Raw genomic sequence first — 18630 nt, 5'->3', positions numbered from 1 at the left:
GCCTAGGGGGCTTGTGGGCTCCCCTGGTGGCCTTTGCCTTGGTTCTCACGTCCCCTGCGTATCTTCTGTTTCGGAAAAAATCTTTTCGGAAGTTTTATTCCATTTGGACACCGTTTAAAATTCTAAGTTAATAAGTTAGTCCCAAAAAAGTTAGTCCCAAAAAAGATATAAAAGGCATACAAAACATCCAAAGTTTGACAAGATAATAGCATGGAACCATCAAAAATTATAGATACCTTGGAGACGTATCAGTTATCATGCTATTTTGTTGATCTCTATGATGATGTGTTATCATGCTATTTTATTGATCCATATGATATCTTCGATGCACTCATTATCAAGTAAGGGGGAGCTCCCGACCATAATTATTTTACCATGCATATAATCAGGGGGAGCTCCATAACAAATCTCTCCTAAGCTACATATGTCTACTTTACTTTTTTGAGAGATATATGTATGTTGTCATCAACTACCAAAAAGGGGGAGATTGAAAGTGCAATCATGCCCTTAATCATATTTTGATGTTGCTGACAACACACATATAGGAAACTAATCATCTTAATCGAGTGTATCTCAGGTTTTGTTCCCATGGGAGTTTCTGTATGGATCATGACTAATTTGTCCAGGAGGCTCAAGAACGAAGAAACAAGACGAAGTGGTCTATCATTTTATTTGTCTTTCTTGAGTGTAGGGACCCCGCACTATTAAGAGGGGATCACTGAGTCTCGCTAGAAACTTGCTCAAAACTATTAGAAATTCCTCTCTCTATCTTCCTGGTTGATCTGCTCCTGTCTGGTCGTCCGGTGGTTCTCGGACATCCGGACCTCAGATGACCGATGCCGTGCGGAAATCCTGAGCCAGCCAACAGGATCTAAAATGTCGGATTTCCGGCCCTCTCCGGTCGTCCGAGGACCTGGCGTCCGGGTACCGTAGAAATTACGTTGCCACCCAACAAATCCAAAATGTCGTACTTCCGACCATTCCGAGCGACCGTGCCTGCTACTACAACAAAAGACCTTCCAACGGCGCCAGAAATAGGAGTGTTGCTTGATACTCCTCAGCAACGGCACCAGGAATCTTTCAGCTGCGGCTACGCCTTAAGGGACTTCCTAGGCAAGTATGCAAAGGATTTCCCCCGTGGCCTTGGAGCCTTGCCTTGGTGTTCCCTCGAAGCGGAAAGGGTGATGTAGAGTAGCGGTGGTAAGTATTTCCCCCAGTTTGAGAACCAAGGTATCAATCCGGCGGAAGAGTATCTCAAGATCCTACACAAACACAAAAGCTTGCACCCAACACTATGAAGGGGTTGTCAACCCCTTATAGATTGTTTGCCAAGTGAGAACTAAAAGCAACAAAGTAACAAAGCAAAGTAAAAGCGGAGGTGTAAATGATGGATGTGAATAGACCCGGGGGCCGTAGTGTTTACTAGTGGCTTCTCTCATGAAAGCAAGTAGACGGTGGGTGAACAAATTACTGCCGAGCAATTGATAGAACTGTGCAGAGTCGTGACGATATCTATGCAATGATTATTTCTATAGGCATCACGTCCGAAACAAGTAGACCGATACTGTCTGCATCTACTACTATTACTCCACACGTCGACCGCTATCCAGCATGCATCTAGTGTATTAAGTCCATAAGAACAGAGTAACGCCTTAAGCAAGATGACATGATGTAGAGGGATAATCTCAAACCAATGATAAAAACCCCATCTTTTTACCCTTGATGGAAACTGCTTGATGTGTGCCTTGCTGCCCCTACTGTCACTGGGAAAGGTCACCACATGGCAGAACCCAAAACCAAGCACTTCTCCCATTGCAAGAATCATAGATCTAGTTGGCCAAACAAAACCCAAGACTCGGAGAGACTTACAAGGATATCAAATCATGCATATAAGAAATCAGCAAAGACTCAAATATATCTCATAGATAATCTGATCGCAAGTCCACAATTCATCGGATCTCGACAAACACACCGCCAAATAAGATTACATCGGATATATCTCCATGAAGATCATGGAGAACTTTGTATTGAAGATCCAAGAGAGAGAAGTAGCCATCTAGCTACTAACTACGGACCCGTAGGTCTGAAGTGAACTACTCACGAGTCATTGGAGGGGCGATGATGATGAAGAAGAAGCCCTCCACCTCCAAAGTCCCCTCCGGCAAGGCGCCGGGAAGGGTCTCCAGATGATATCTCGCGGAAACGAAAGCTTGCGGCGGCGGAAAAGTATTTTCGAGGCTCCCCTGATTTTTTGCGGAATATTTGGGAATATATAGGCGCAAGACCTAGGTCAGGAAGCGGCCAGGGAAGCCACAAGCTTGCCCACCACCGCCTCTCCCCTGGTGGCATGGTGCAATCTTGTGGGTTCCTTGGGGCCCACCTGGCTTGGCCCAAAGGCTCCCTGATCTTCTTTCGTTCGGGAAAAAATCATTTCGGGGATTTTATTCCGTTTGGACTCCGTTCAAAAATCAGATCTGAAAAGAGTAAAAAACACGGAAAAACAGGAACTGGCACTTGGCACTGAATCAATAAGTTAGTCCTAAAAAAGATATAAAAAAGGTACATAAAACATACAAAGAAGGCAAGATAACAATGTGAAACCATCAAAAATTATAGATACGTTTGAGATGTATCAAGCATCCCCAAGCTTAACTCCTGCTCGTCCTCGAGTAGGGAAGTGATAAGAATGAATTTTTGATGCTTTCAGGCTACCTAGCGTAGGTGTCCTTTGTAATTCCTCTTATGTGACGTGAATGTTCAGATCCATTAGATTCAAAACAATAGTTTGCTATTGACGTGGAAACAACAATAATTCAAGCAAACTAGCATGGTAATCATGAACTTTCAAAATAACAAGGCCAAAAGAAAGTTATCCCTACAAAAGCATATAGTCTGGCTATGCTCTATCATCATTCCACGACATATTTAAATCATGCACAACCCCGGTATTTGCCAAGTAATTGTTTCACACCTTTACTTTCTCAAACATTTTCAACTCTCACGCAATACATGAGCGTGAGCCATGGTTATAGCACTATAGATGGTGTGGAATGTGGTGGTGGTTGCAAGACAAAAGGAGAAGATAGTCACATTAACTAGGCATATTAATGAGCTGTGGAGATGCTCATAAATAGATATCAATGTGAATGAGTAGGGATTGCCATACAAATGATGCACTAGAGCTACGAGTATGTGAAAGCTCTTAAGAAAAACTAGTGGGTGTGCATCCAACTTGCTTGCTCATGAAGACCTAAGGCAATTTTGAGGAAGCCTATCATTGGAATATACAAGCCAAGTTATATAATGAGAATTTCCCACTAGCTATATGGTGGTGACAAAACGAGAGACTCTCAATCATGAAGATCATGGTGCTTAATATGCACAAGTGTGGAAAAAGTGGTAGCATTGTCCCTTCTCTCTTTTTCTCTTTTTTTTATTTTGGTGGGCTCTTTGGCCTCTTTTTATGGGCTTCTTTGGCCTCTTTTATTTCCTCACATGGGACAATGTTCCAATAATGATCATCATCACACTTTCAACTCAAAACTTAGAGCAACTTTGACTCTATATGGAATGCCTTCGGTAGTGTACCGTGGCAACGATCTAGCATGGCATAGACATCAATGGAAACATCATGCTTGCTATCTTACGATCATGCAAAGGCAATGTAGACGTGGTGGCACATGTCATGGTGGTAGTTGCATGGCAATATATCTCGGAATGACTTTGAAAAAGCCATAGTAGGTAGGTATGGTGGCTATTTTGAGGGAGGCTAATGGTGGGTTTTGTGCACCGGAGAAAGTTGCACGGCACTAAGAAGATAGTGATGGTGGAAGGTGAAAGTGCATCTAAACCATGGACTCAACATTAGTCATGAAGAACTCATATACTTGTTGCAAAAGTTTTATTAGTAATCAAAACAAAGCATTCAACGCATACTCCTAGGGGAAGGGTTGGTAGGTATAAACCATCGCGCGATCCCGACCGCCACGCAAAGGATGACAATCAATAGACTAATCATGCTCAGATTTCATCACATAGAGGTTCACCATATGTGCATGCTACGGGAATCACTAACTTCAACACAAGTATTTCTAGATCCACAACACCTTACTAGCATGATTTCAATATTACCATAACCACAACTCAAAACTAACTGAGATGAATCAAACTTCTCTAACTATTCAATGCACATGAAGGAGGAGGTTTTCGTATCCCTTTGGATAACTACCCCTTTTGAGACTACTTTCAAAGCATAGATCAACTACCAAGCCACGCACCGCTGCGCTCTAAAAGATATAAGTGAACCACATGTGAGCTGAATTGTCTACCAAAAGATATAAGTGAAGCTCGACAAAATCACGGCATGTGCATGTCTCTCTCTCTAGGTGTGCAGCAAGGATGATTGTGACACAACAAAAATAAAAGGCTCCTACGATACAAGACGCTCCAAGCAAAAACACATAACATGTGGTGAATAAAAATATAGCCCCAAGTAACGTTACCTATGGATTGAAGACGAGAGAGCGGATGCCTTCCCGGGGCATCCCCAAGCTTAGGCTTTTACGGCATCCTTGAATATCTTGGGGTGCCTTGGGCATCCCCAAGCTTGAGATCTTGCCACTCTTTATCTTTTTGTCCATAAGAACTTCACCCAAAACTTGAAAACTTCACAACACGAAACTTAAATAGAAACTCATGATAACATTAGTACAAGAAAGCAAACCACGACTTCCTTAGGTACTGTAGCAAACTTAAATTCTACTTGTGCTGATTTTGGGTTACTGTAGTTTCAATATTCCATGGCTAATACCCCCCGATACTATCCATAGTTTCATCAAAATAAGCAACAAAAACAACAAAAACAGAATCTGTTAACAGCAAACCAGTCTATAGCAATCTATATGTTTCGTATACCTCTGGTACTTCAAATATTCTGAACAACTAAGACAGCCTGAAGAATTTGCGTAGCAATCAGCAGCAAAAAGAATCAACTCAAAAGCTCTTACAGAAAAAAAAGAAAATTCTTTTCGTGAGCAGGAAGTTTCTGTCTTTCCTAGCATGACCAAACGATCATCCTCAAGACTAATCATAACGGTTTTGCTTGGCACAAACTCAAAAAGAAACACAAAAAACACAATCATAACAGAATTATGAAAGTGTGGAAAACACAAAACAAAAAGAAAAGGATAGATTCGTTGGGTTGCCTCCCAACAAGCGCTTTTGTTTAACGCCCTTAGCTAGACATTGATTCAATGATGCTCACACAAAAGAAAAGAATTGAAGCACAACAAGAGCATCATAAAGCATGTGAAAATCACATCTAAGTCTAACATACTTCCTATCATAGGCATTTTATAGGAAAACAGATTGTCAAGACAACCAATCGCTGCCATATGCAAGGAAGAAGAAAGAGACAAGAGCAATCTCAACATCATGAGAGGTGATTTGGTAACATGAAAGTTTCTACCAAAATATTTTCCTCTCTCATAGCAATTACATGTTGGATCGTATTCAAATTCAACAATATAGCTATCCCATAGGATATTCTTTTCATGATCCACATGCATGCAAAGTTGACGCTCTTCAAAAATAGTGGGATTATCATCAAATAAAGTCATGACTTCTCCAATCCCACTTTCAGTATTGTTGCAAATATCATATTCATCATGAGGTTTGAACAAATTTTCAAGATCATAAGAAAGATCATCACCCCAATCATGATTATTGCAACAAGTAGTGGACAAAGCAAAACTAGCATTCCCAAGCTTAGAGTTTTGCATAATTTTAGCATGATTGTCACTAATAGGATTTATAGTGAAATCCTTGCAATCATGCGTTTCATCCAAGGAGCCCTCGTGAATCACTTCAAGAATTTCTTCCTCACAATTTTCAGATTCACGCATCTTACGCAAAACTCCAAAGGAATAGGCAATTTCCGTCAACTCAATAGCAATTTGTTCCACACGAGTGGGTCTCTTAAAGAGAGTAGCAAGTGGATGAGGATCCATATCACTAGATTTTCAGCAAGCGAAGATGCAACCATATTGAGGGCACATGGCACACAAGTGAACAGAAAGCAAGCGAGAGAAAAGGGCAAACGAAAAAGGCAAAGGAGAAAACAGCGAAGGAGAAAGGCGAATGAAAACGGCAAATGTGAAGTGGGGGAGAGGAAAACGAGAGGCAACTGGCAACAAAAGTAAATGCAAGAGAAGAGTTTGTGAGACCTACTTGGATAGATCTTGATTTCTCCTCCCCGGCAATGGCGCCAGAAATACTTCTGCTACTTCAACAAAAGACCTTCCAACGGCGCGAGAAATAGGAGTTTTGCTTGATACTCCTCAGCAACGGCACGAGGAATCTTTTAGCTGCGGCTACGCCTTAAGGGACTTCCTAGGCAAGTATGCAAAGGATTTCCCCCGTGGCCTTGGAGCCTTGCGTTGGTGTTCCCTCGAAGCGGAAAGGGTGATGTAGAGTAGCGGTGGTAAGTATTTCCCCCAGTTTGAGAACCAAGGTATCAATCCGGCGGAAGAGTATCTCAAGATCCTACACAAACAAAAGCTTGCACCCAACGCTATGAAGGGGTTGTCAAAAATTATAGATACGTTGGAGACGTATCAGTTATCATGCTATTTTGTTGATCTCTATGATGATGTGTTATCATGCTATTTTATTGATCCATATGATATCTTCGATGCACTCATTATCAAGTAAGGGGGAGCTCCCGACCATAATTATTTTACCATGCATATAATCAGGGGGAGCTCCATAACAAATCTCTCCTAAGCTACATATGTCTACTTTACTTTTTTGAGAGATATATGTATGTTGTCATCAACTACCAAAAAGGGGGAGATTGAAAGTGCAATCATGCCCTTAATCATATTTTGATGTTGCTGACAACACACATATAGGAAACTAATCATCTTAATCGAGTGTATCTCAGGTTTTGTTCCCATGGGAGTTTCTGTATGGATCATGACTAATTTGTCCAGGAGGCTCAAGAACGAAGAAACAAGACGAAGTGGTCTATCATTTTATTTGTCTTTCTTGAGTGTAGGGACCCCGCACTATTAAGAGGGGATCACTGAGTCTCGCTAGAAACTTGCTCAAAACTATTAGAAATTCCTCTCTCTATCTTCCTGGTTGATCTGCTCCTGTCTGGTCGTCCGGTGGTTCTCGGACATCCGGACCTCAGATGACCGATGCCGTGCGGAAATCCTGAGCCAGCCAACAGGACCTAAAATGTCGGATTTCCGGCCCCCTCCGGTCGTCCGAGGACCTGGCGTCCGGGTACCGTAGAAATTACGTTGCCACCCAACAAATCCAAAATGTCGTACTTCCGACCATTCCGAGCGACCGTGCCTGCTACTACAACAAAAGACCTTCCAACGGCGCCAGAAATAGGAGTGTTGCTTGATACTCCTCAGCAACGGCACCAGGAATCTTTCAGCTGCGGCTACGCCTTAAGGGACTTCCTAGGCAAGTATGCAAAGGATTTCCCCCGTGGCCTTGGAGCCTTGCGTTGGTGTTCCCTCGAAGCGGAAAGGGTGATGTAGAGTAGCGGTGGTAAGTATTTCCCCCAGTTTGAGAACCAAGGTATCAATCCGGCGGAAGAGTATCTCAAGATCCTACACAAACACAAAAGCTTGCACCCAACGCTATGAAGGGGTTGTCAACCCCTTATAGATTGTTTGCCAAGTGAGAACTAAAAGCAACAAAGTAACAAAGCAAAGTAAAAGCGGAGGTGTAAATGATGGATGTGAATAGACCCGGGGGCCGTAGTGTTTACTAGTGGCTTCTCTCATGAAAGCAAGTAGACGGTGGGTGAACAAATTACTGCCGAGCAATTGATAGAACTGTGCAGAGTCGTGACAATATCTATGCAATGATTATTTCTATAGGCATCACGTCCGAAACAAGTAGACCGATACTGTCTGCATCTACTACTATTACTCCACACGTCGACCGCTATCCAGCGTGCATCTAGTGTATTAAGTCCATAAGAACAGAGTAACGCCTTAAGCAAGATGACATGATGTAGAGGGATAATCTCAAACCAATGATAAAAACCCCATCTTTTTACCCTTGATGGCAACTACTTGATGTGTGCCTTGCTGCCCCAACTGTCACTGGGAAAGGTCACCACATGGCAGAACCCAAAACCAAGCACTTCTCCCATTGCAAGAATCATAGATCTAGTTGGCCAAACAAAACCCAAGACTCGGAGAGACTTACAAGGATATCAAATCATGCATATAAGAAATCATCAAAGACTCAAATATATCTCATAGATAATCTGATTGCAAGTCCACAATTCATCGGATCTCGACAAACACACCGCCAAATTAGATTACATCGGATATATCTCCATGAAGATCATGGAGAACTTTGTATTGAAGATCCAAGAGAGAGAAGAAGCCATCTAGCTACTAACTACGGACCCGTAGGTCTGAAGTGAACTACTCACGAGTCATTGGAGGGGCGATGATGATGAAGAAGAAGCCCTCCACCTCCAAAGTCCCCTCCGGCAAGGCGCCGGGAAGGGTCTCCAGATGATATCTCGCGGAAATGGAAGCTTGCGGCGGCGGAAAAGTATTTTCGAGGCTCCCCTGATTTTTTGCGGAATATTTGGGAATATATAGGCGCAAGACCTAGGTCAGGAAGCGGCCAGGGAAGCCACAAGCTTGCCCACCGCCGCCTCCCCCCTGGTGGCGTGGTGCAAGCTTGTTGGCTCCCTGGGGCCCACCTGGCTTGGCCCAAAGGCTCCCTGGTCTTCTTTCGTTCGGGCAAAAATCATTTCGGGGATTTTATTCCGTTTGGACTCCGCTCAAAAATCAGATCTGAAAAGAGTCAAAAACACAAAAAAACAGGAACTGGCACTTGGCACTGAATCAATAAGTTAGTCCCGAAAAAGATATAAAAAGGTACATAAAACATACAAAGAAGGCAAGATAACAGCATGAAACCATCAAAAATTATAGATACGTTTGACACGTATCAGTGCCCCGGACGGCCGTTGCCCTTCGGATGTCCGTGCGTTGTTTACTTTTTCACCTGATGCTGACCTAATATCTTTTGTGTCTTTGGACGACTGACGAGCTCTAGATGACCGTATGTTGGTTACCTCTACACCAAATACTGTAGTAATCTGATGCCCTCTGCATCTTCGGACGACCGACCACCGTCGGACGTCCGACCCTTGTGGGTGGCCGGACGACCGTGAACTGCCGGACGTCCGGCGACTGGACAACATAAGTGGCTCAAACGGTCAGTTTTCTACCACCACTATATATAGTCTTCCCCCACCTCGAGTGGGGGTGGTCGAACACAGCTGAAACACTCTAAGAATATCTTTCTCTCTCACTCCCATTTGCTTACACCAAATCCTAGATCCCAAGAGCCTTTGTGAGGCCCTTTGAGTGTTGTTCCAATCAAAAGATAGATCGTCTCCCTCTCCTCCTCTCAACCCAAGCTATTTGTGGTTTGAGCAAGTTTTTTAGCAGTCCTGGTGATCTTGTTACTCTTGGAGGTTGGATACTCCTAGGCGGTAGGAGTTCTTCGGAGAGGAATCAAACCTTTGTGATTTCCCCTGGAAAGTTTGTGAGGGTTTGGAAGCCACCTCAAAGGCTTAGCACTAGTGGTTGAGAAACGCCTTCGTGGTGTTGTCTCAAGGAGAGAATAGGGTGAGCCTTCGTGGCGTTGGTGTACCTTCATGGTAACACCCACCTCTCTAAACGGTGACATAGCTTCCCTCCAAGGAAGTGAACATAGGGATACATCCTTGTCTCTCGGAGTTGCGGTTATCCCTAACCTTAACTTCCTACTTGTTGCTAGTCCTTTGATTACTTACATGTGCTTTATTATATCCTACTTGTTGTCGTGCTTGGTTCACAAAGCTTACCCTTCACCCTTTCAATTATTAGACTCATTTTCATATTCCACATTATTGCCTCAAATTGCTAAGTAACCGATAAAATTTGTAACTGTACCTATTCACCCCCACTCTAGGTCCATCTCGATCCCTTTCACTGACTAGATATTATCATGTCTCATAGACTGTGACGAGCTGTCGGGCTCATATAGGTATGTTCTTCTAAATATTGCTTTGTAGGATAGCTTCTTGCTTATATAACATTCATAGCACAGTAATACAAGCGTCAACCTACCTTAAAAATTGTGAGAATACATGCGGGATCGAGAAGAGCGGTTTAGAGGGAGGGTGAATATACACTTAACATGAAAAAGCTGCAATTTAAAATTATCTTGAAACTTACATAGATTTTGGCACAAGTTAAGTCACATTTAATATTTCCTACACAAGCATATCTAGAGATTGAGCAACGAAAAGTGAATATCATGCAAGTGCAAGCACGTAAAGAGTGGTATATGTAGGGTCATCACACACAATGGAGACACGATGATTTTTGACATGGTTCAGATAGGTGGTGCTATCATAAGTCCATGTTGATGGAGACTTCAACCCACGAAGGTAACGGCTGCGCGAGTCCAGGAGGGCCCCACCCACGAAGGGTCCACGAAGAAGCGACCTTGTTTATGCCATCATGGCTTATATCCACGAAGGACTAGACTCACTCGGGTAGATCTTCATGAAGCAGGCGATCTACTTTCCCTCACAAACTTCTTGATTCAACTCCACACAATTTGGAGGCTCCCAAGCAACACTTAACCAATCTAGGTGAGACCATTGTAACGCCCAAGATGCGATCCTATCCTTATTTTGGCACGAAGGCCTCGACAGGGATAGAGGCGCATCTCGTCGTTTCACAAGAATGGATATCGTTACAAGTTCATGTAAAGAAGATATGAGTATATGGAATCTTACACTCGCCATAAGCTAACCATGATCATCTCAATACAAACATACATTCAATCACCATTGAGAAGAGTAGGGTCCGACTACGCACGAAATCAAACGAGAAAAACAACTTCCATCCTTGTTATCCCAGGCAGCCGGCCTGGAACCCATCCTATGATCGATGAAGAAGAAGAAGAAGAACTCCAAATCAAACAATCATCGCTCTCACATCAAATCATCGCATTACATGCACCTGCAACTGTTGTTGTAGTAATATATGAGCCACATGGACTCTGTGTAACATTCCAAATTTCCTAATTTGAAATGTTTACAATTGTAGCTAAGCATCTATGCATATTGAATGAAATAAAGCTCGCATTTGAATTCTTTTGATTTTTGCTTTGTAGTTCTATTTTCTTTTCCTTGACTCAGGAAATGCCAGGAAATATATTCTGTCAAACAGAAAAGAGAGGAGGAACATGACCCTCCAAAACCAGGGGCATTTTTGAAATATTCTCAGCCAAGAAAACCAAAATTTTATTCTGAAAATATTTGCAAAAAGAAATAAAGCTTTTAGGGTTTTTTCTGAAAAAACATTTTTTAAAGTTTTTATTTTGGCCTTGGAAAAATGTTAAACGTGTAGAATTTATTTTTCTGAAAATTTTGATATATAATATCACTATTTTTGGATTTTATTTACTTGCCTTTTTGTTTGTTTTATTTCCTGTTTTTGAAAAATAGGAAAGATAGTTTTTTTTGGAAAACGCCTTCACGCGTTGTATAGCAAATCGGGCCAGATCCCGAGGGAGATCCGATCTCGATACGGATCGGCCAACCGGCCTCTCCCTGCTTTTCTCCTCTCTCCCTCATACTCGCCCCGCGCCCGACCGCCACCTCCCTCGGTGACCTCCTTCCTCCCCCCCCCCGATTCCCTTCCCTCGCCGGAGCTCTCACCGATCCCCTCTCGGATCCCGTGATCCCCTTCCCTCCCGAGCTTAGCCCCTCGCCCCTATATAAACCAGACCCCCTCCGCACCCCGTTTCCCCTCCCAACGCCCGAGCCCTCACCCCACGCCACCGCACTGCCTCGCCGGAGCTCCGACCAGGAGCCGAAGCCCCCTGGGCCCCTGTCGCATCGCCCCAACCCTCCCTCGCCTCGCCGTCGCCACCAGAGACCGCCGGAGAACCTCCTCCACATCCCCGACCCCTCGGACACCGTCGGGACCCGCCGGAAGCTTCCCCGAGCACCACCTCTTCTCCTCAGCCTCGTCGGAGCAGAGCAACGCCGCCAGCCCTCACTGTGAGACCCTCATCTCCTCCGTAGCCGTTGGATCTTAAACGAACGCGTAAGATTAGAAGCAGGATACCCCTTCGGTTCTTTTAAAAGAATCATCGGTTCTTTTTATTTAATTAGTTAGCCGATGCAGTTTGTTTAGTTTGCGAGCGTTCGCTAGTTAGTCACCGCAGCGCACACTCCCGGACCAATCAGGAGCTGTCACGTACCCCCCTGTTCGTTAGGTTAGTTTTTCTTTTTCTGTTTTAGTTTTAAAAACAGAGACAGTTTCAATTTTGTTTTCTTTATAACTTTTATTATAGGACTCCAATGGAGTTGATTCTTTTTGCGGTAGATCAAAATTTTCCTGTAGTTTCTGAAAACATATTATTTGCCTATGTTGGAAATTTCAAAATTTGAATTAAAACAGATTTAGTTTAAATCTTATTTTGCTTATTCTGGGAGTTTAAAAATAGCTTTTAATTTAATTCTTTTTTCTACTGTTTCATAGTGATCATATCTTTCAGTAGTTTAAGTTTCAATTTTTTTAATATTTTTACTTGGTTTTTTTTACCAAAACAGATACTGTTTTGGTTATGTTAAGTGAATTTCTTCACTTTGTGCTATAGTGTTTAGGTGTTAATGATTTTATTTTGTTTGTTAGTGATTGTAGTGCTTATTGTGTGTATTTTGTTTGTATCGATAGATCACCGAGAGTGCGAAGCTTGCTACGTAGAAGCGTTTGAGCACGACAACTATCAGCAAGGCAAGTCGTTTGATCATGTTATTACCTATGTTTTTATGAATTGTAGTCCTACCTTTCTACACCCACTTGCATGCAAAATAGGAACTTGAAAATTATGGTTCTTGATGTAGTATCATGTGGTAGGCACCCAACAACCTTGTTACTTAGACCGGGATGACGCGTTCTATTTTGCTATGCTTAAGTAGACGGGGTTTTGGTTGAGAGTCTATAACGACTGATGCGAGAAAAACTTAATAATCAAGACCGGTTAAGTCAAGACTTTTCAAGACCTCGTGATGCAATGCAACTCTGGGTGAAGGACGGTTTAGATGGGCTCCCTCGAGAAACTAGTGGACGACCCGGGATGCATGGGGAAGCGCCATGACATCTTGGGGAAAGCTTCACCCAGGCTCGAAGAGATGGATGGAGTCTTCAAGACCCAAGGCTTACCTGCACAGCCACAAGTCATTATGGGCTTTGGCTTGGTTGGACAACGCGGCGACTCTGGACAGGCGGTGCTACGAGATGTAGAAGAACGGTAGGATTGGATGGGCACTGACATAGAATCAGAGGGACCCGTTGAAAGACCATGTTTTGATCATCCGGTCTTCAAACACCCTGAAGTGCGAGGACATACACGGAGGCGATCAAATCTTGTGGGGAACGTGTGCAAAACTCTACAGAGTACCCAAACCTAATCGATTAGCTGTGTCCACGGTCATGGACAACTTGAGCCGAAGGAATTGAAATTATCCAGAACTCTCGACATAAATTTAATAATGATGTGGGTATTATTGACAACTCGGGTATGAGAATTGGTTGGCGGAACCATCTCGTTAACAACCAACAATGTAGTAATATTTTTCTTTTAACCCTCTCTTGATGTAGGAGAAAACTTGCTTTTCGCTAAAAACTTATAGCCCCACCTGCCATATATGCATATATAATAGATGATTATTATTTCACCCCCTCTCTTTGGTGACTTGCTGGCATATTCAATATGCTGACCTACACGGCTGCAACGTTTTATGTTGCAGAGTACTTTTCCGACAGGAGTGAGGCTACGATCTACGCTCGGTGATATGCCGTGGAGTCAGATGGACTCGTCTACTTTTGAAGCTTCCGCTAGTCTTCGTTAGTTATCTCATGAGTTCGCCTTCAGCCACTTTATTGTAATGAAGTACTCGATATGAGATTTCGATTAATAAAGCTGTGTGATTGAACTCTCGATATATACATTGATGTACTGTGTGTGTACCAGCATGATCTTGGGATGGTACGGAAACACCAGAGGCTTGGCCGTTTCAGGTCGGGTCGCTACAGATATGGTATCAGAGCATCCGCTGACCGTAGGACGTAACATCTAGGATTGGAAAAGCCTTAGGAAGAGAACTATTTTATTACATCTTTAAATCTTCTATATTTTTCTCTTCTGCTCATTTCTGACTTGTCTCCGAACTTCCAATATTTTCTAGATGGCCACCTTCATCCCCGTTATGATCACGGAGTTTTGCCAGCCCGACGCCTCAATGCCCTTCGGAAAGGAAGTGGTGCAGATCACCAAGGACTCGAGGATTGCTCTACCGACCATCACCGAGAAGCCTATATCGTCTTACCCGGAAGATTCACGCTACAGGATTGAGGTGCATATTCCCGGAAGAACCTTTGAGCCGCGCACTGAGCCTGTGGACTTCAAGTTCATCGCACCCAGCTGGATTCTCGGAAGGGACATGGTGGTCCATTGCGCACTCGGACGTATCAAGGATGTGTATAGAGGTTGCCCTATTTCACCAGAATTATTCACGGTATCCCGGAGAGGAGAAGATGGAGAAGTCATCTCAATCAAGACCAAAGACGCTCTCCTGTCCTATGCCCAGACCTTGGAGACGCACAGCGGAACTCTGGAGCATCATGTGGTCAAGGACACCAGGAAGATCAAGCAAATGTTGCTCCGCGAACTCGAACTCAAAGAAGCAGCCCGGGAAGCCCACTATGAGCATGAACTGGAGGTGAAGGACTTCCTGGAGAGGGTCGAGAAGTTGAAGGCTCGTGTCGCATATCTGGAGGAAGAATTGGAGATGGGCGAAAATCTTCATCCTGAAGGAGACGTAGCCCCCTTGATCAGCAATGAGGAGGACTACGAGGAAAGCTCTACCGACGGACCCACCACCATGCTTTTTTGAGGAGGACACTTAGACTAGTCCACAAATTTATCTTATCGTTAAACTCTTAGGCCGATGTTTAGGTTATCGAAACTTGTATCCCCGTGTGTGAACCTTTTGAGGTGATTAACGAATAAATGTGTGGTGTGAAAATTGTTTGATGCATTTCATATGGGTAGTGTATTTCTCCTTATACCCTTGTTCTATGCTAATCCCATCCCTCTACAAACACCAGATGCCTCCGAGACGTGACCCTGCCTCCAACTTCCCGCCGGAGCTCACAAAGTTGATTCAACAACAGAATGCCCTGATGCTGCTGATCATTCAGAACTAGAACAATAACAACAACCATCATCCACCCCAGGCCGACAATCTCACCCGTTTTCTAAGGTTGAACCCTCCGACTTTCTCCAGCAGCATTGAGCCCATTGTGGCAGATGATTGGCTCCGCAAGATGGAGCGGGAACTAATCACTGCTGGATGTACTGAAGCTGAGAAGCTGCGCTTTGCCGCGCATCAACTTGAAGGCCCCGCAGCTGCATGGTGGGAGAACTACACCACCACATACCCCATTGCTAGAGTCACTTGGGAGCAGTTCAAGCAAGCCTTCCGCACCGCTCATGTCTTAGCTGGAGCCATGAGTCTGAAGAAGCGTGAGTTTCGCAACTTACGCCAGGGAAATCGCTCTGTGACCCAGTATGTTGATGAATTCAGCATTCTCGCTCGTTATGCACGTGCAGATGTGGCCGATGATGCGGCCAAGCAGGAAGAATCTTGGAGGGACTCAACGATGAGTTGAGCATTCAGCTGACTGTAGCCAACTTCAACAACTACCAGGAGCTAGTAGATAAGGCCCTCATCTTGGAGGGGAAACATCAGCAGATGGAGAACCGCAAGCGGAAGTATGGTAATGGGAAGTTCAACTCCGACACTCAGCAGAAGCCTCGCTACACCCCCTATTCAGGGAATACCGGGACTGGATCCGGTAAGTTTGGAGGACACACCCACCATAACCACCCAGTGCACAACCATGGAGGAAATGGGAACAACCGCAATGGCGGAAACTTCAAGAATGGTAATGGTGGTACCGGCACTCAGCATCATTCTGCTCCAGCTCAGAAGGATCTGAACCATATCACCTGCTTCAAGTGCCAGAAGATGAGACACTATGCCACTGAATGTCCCGAGAACAAGCAGGGAAATGGAAACGGCAACGACAACTCAGCAACAAGGACGCCAAATGCTTTTCCCCGAGCCCAGGTGAACCACATTGATGTTGAAGAGGTCTATGATCACCCTGATACAGTGGTTGGTAAGTTTTTGCTATATTCATGTCCAGTATTGATACTTTTTGATTCTGGTGCAACGCATTCATTCATATCAAGGGTAGTTGTGGAAAAGTATAGTTTACCAACTAGAACCCTCAGCCAGCCTATTAAGGTCAGTTCCCCAGGAGGCATGATGACAGCCGGGATAGGATGCCATGCTTTGAGTCTCAACATTGGGAACCATAAGTTTCCCACCGACCTCATCATATTAGAGTCTCAGTGATTGGATGTAATCCTAGGCATGGATTGGTTGACCAAGTATGAAGGAAACATTGATTGTGCCCTTAAGTTTATTTTGCTCACCACCCCCGAGCAAAAGCGGATTAAGTATGTATCCCAGCGCCCGTCACGGAGTAAGCGGGTAAACTCTCTCACGGGAGTAGTCCAGGAGGAAATACCGATTGTACAAGAATACCCAGATGTATTTCTGAAGGAATTGCCGGGTGATACGTCCATTTTGCATCATGTTTTCATGTTGATATTTATCACTTCTTTGGCTATTATTTCACTTCACGGTACAATTCTTATGCCTTTTCTCTCTTATTTTGCAAGGTTTACATGAAGAGGGAGAATACCGGCAACCTAGAAGTCTCGCCTGAAAGTGGAGAAAGTTGAGATACCTATTCTGCGCAACTCCAAATGCCGTAAAAAACAACGAGGATTTTTTTCCCGATTTATCAAAAATACTGGGCCGAAGAAGTGCCAGAGGGGCACCAGGGGGTGCCCACAAGCCTGCACAGTGCGGCCACCCCCCAGGTCGCGCCATGAGGGCTTGTGGGCAGCCCACTGGCCCACTTGCTCCCCTCTTTTGCTATATGGAGGGTTTCGTCCAGGAAAAAAATCAGGGAGGAGCTTTTTCGTGGATTCGCCACCTCCACGAGGCGGAACTTGAGCAGAACCAATCTAGAGCTCCGGCAGGACGATCCTGCCAGGGAAACTTCCCTCTCGGAGGGGGAAATCGTCGCCATCGTCATCACCAACACTCCTCTCATCGGAGGGGACTCGTCACCATCAACATCTTCATCAGCACCATCTCATCTCCAAACCCTAGTTCATCACTTGTAACCAATCTCCATCTCGCGACTCCGATTGGTACTTGTAAGGTTGCTAGTAGTGTTGATTACTCTTTGTAGTTGATGCTAGTTGCATTACTTGGTGGAAGAGTTTATGTTCAGATCCTTGATGCTACTCATTACCTCTCTGCTCATGAATATGATTATGCTTTGTGAGTAGTTACTTTTGTTCCTGAGGACATGGGATAAGTCATGCTAATAGTAGTCATGTGAATTTGGTATTAGTTCGGTATTTTAATGTGTTGTATGTTGTTTTTCCTCTCGTGGTGTTATGTGAACGTCGACTACATAACACTTCACCATTATTTGGGCCTAGAGGAAGGCATTGGGAAGTAGTAAGTAGATGATGGGTTGCTAGAGTGATAGAAGCTTAAACCCTAGTTTATGTGTTGCTTCGTAAGGGGCTGATTTGTATCCACTAGTTTAATGCCACGGTTAGACTTTGTATTAATTTTTCTTTCGTAGTTGCGGATGCTTGCGAGAGGGGTTAATCATAAGTGGGATGCTTGTCCAAGTAAGGGCAGTACCCAAGCGCCGGTCCACCCACATATCAAACTATCAAAGTAACGAACGCGAATCATATGAACATGACGAAACTAGCATGACAGAAATTCATGTGTGTCCTCGGGAGCATTTTTCCTCCTATAAGACTTTGTCTAGGCTTGTCCCTTGCTACAAAAAGGATTGAGCCACTTTTCTGCACCGTTGCTACTTTTGTTAGTTGTTGCTTGCTACGAATCATCTCACCACACAATCACTTGTTACCGACAATTTCAGTGCGTGCAGATATTACCTTGCTGAAAACCACTTGTCAGATCCTTCTGCTCCTCGTTGGGTTCGACACTCTTACTTATCGAAAGGACTACGATTGATCCCCTATACTTGTGGGTCATCAAGACTCTTTTCTGGCGCCATTGCCGGGAAGTGAAGCGCCTTCGGTAAGTGGAACTTGGTAAGGAAACATTCATATAGTGTGATGGAATTTATTGTCACTTGTCACTATGGATACTAATCCTTTGAGGGGCTTGTTCGGGGTATCTTCACCTCGAACGGAAGCACGAAGAGTTTCTCCTCAACCTGCTGCACCTACTGAAAATATTTGCTTTGAATTTCCTTCAGGTATGCTTGAGAAACTGCTGGCTAATCCTTTTACAGGAGATGGAACATCACATCCAGACTTGCATCTGATCTATGTAGATGAAGTTTGTGGTTTATTTAAGCTTGCAAGTGTGCC

Source organism: Hordeum vulgare, chromosome 3H (assembly GCF_904849725.1).
Source record: "Hordeum vulgare subsp. vulgare chromosome 3H, MorexV3_pseudomolecules_assembly, whole genome shotgun sequence".
In the NCBI taxonomy this organism is placed as follows: domain Eukaryota; kingdom Viridiplantae; phylum Streptophyta; class Magnoliopsida; order Poales; family Poaceae; genus Hordeum; species Hordeum vulgare.
Note: the sequence above shows the minus strand (reverse complement) of the source record.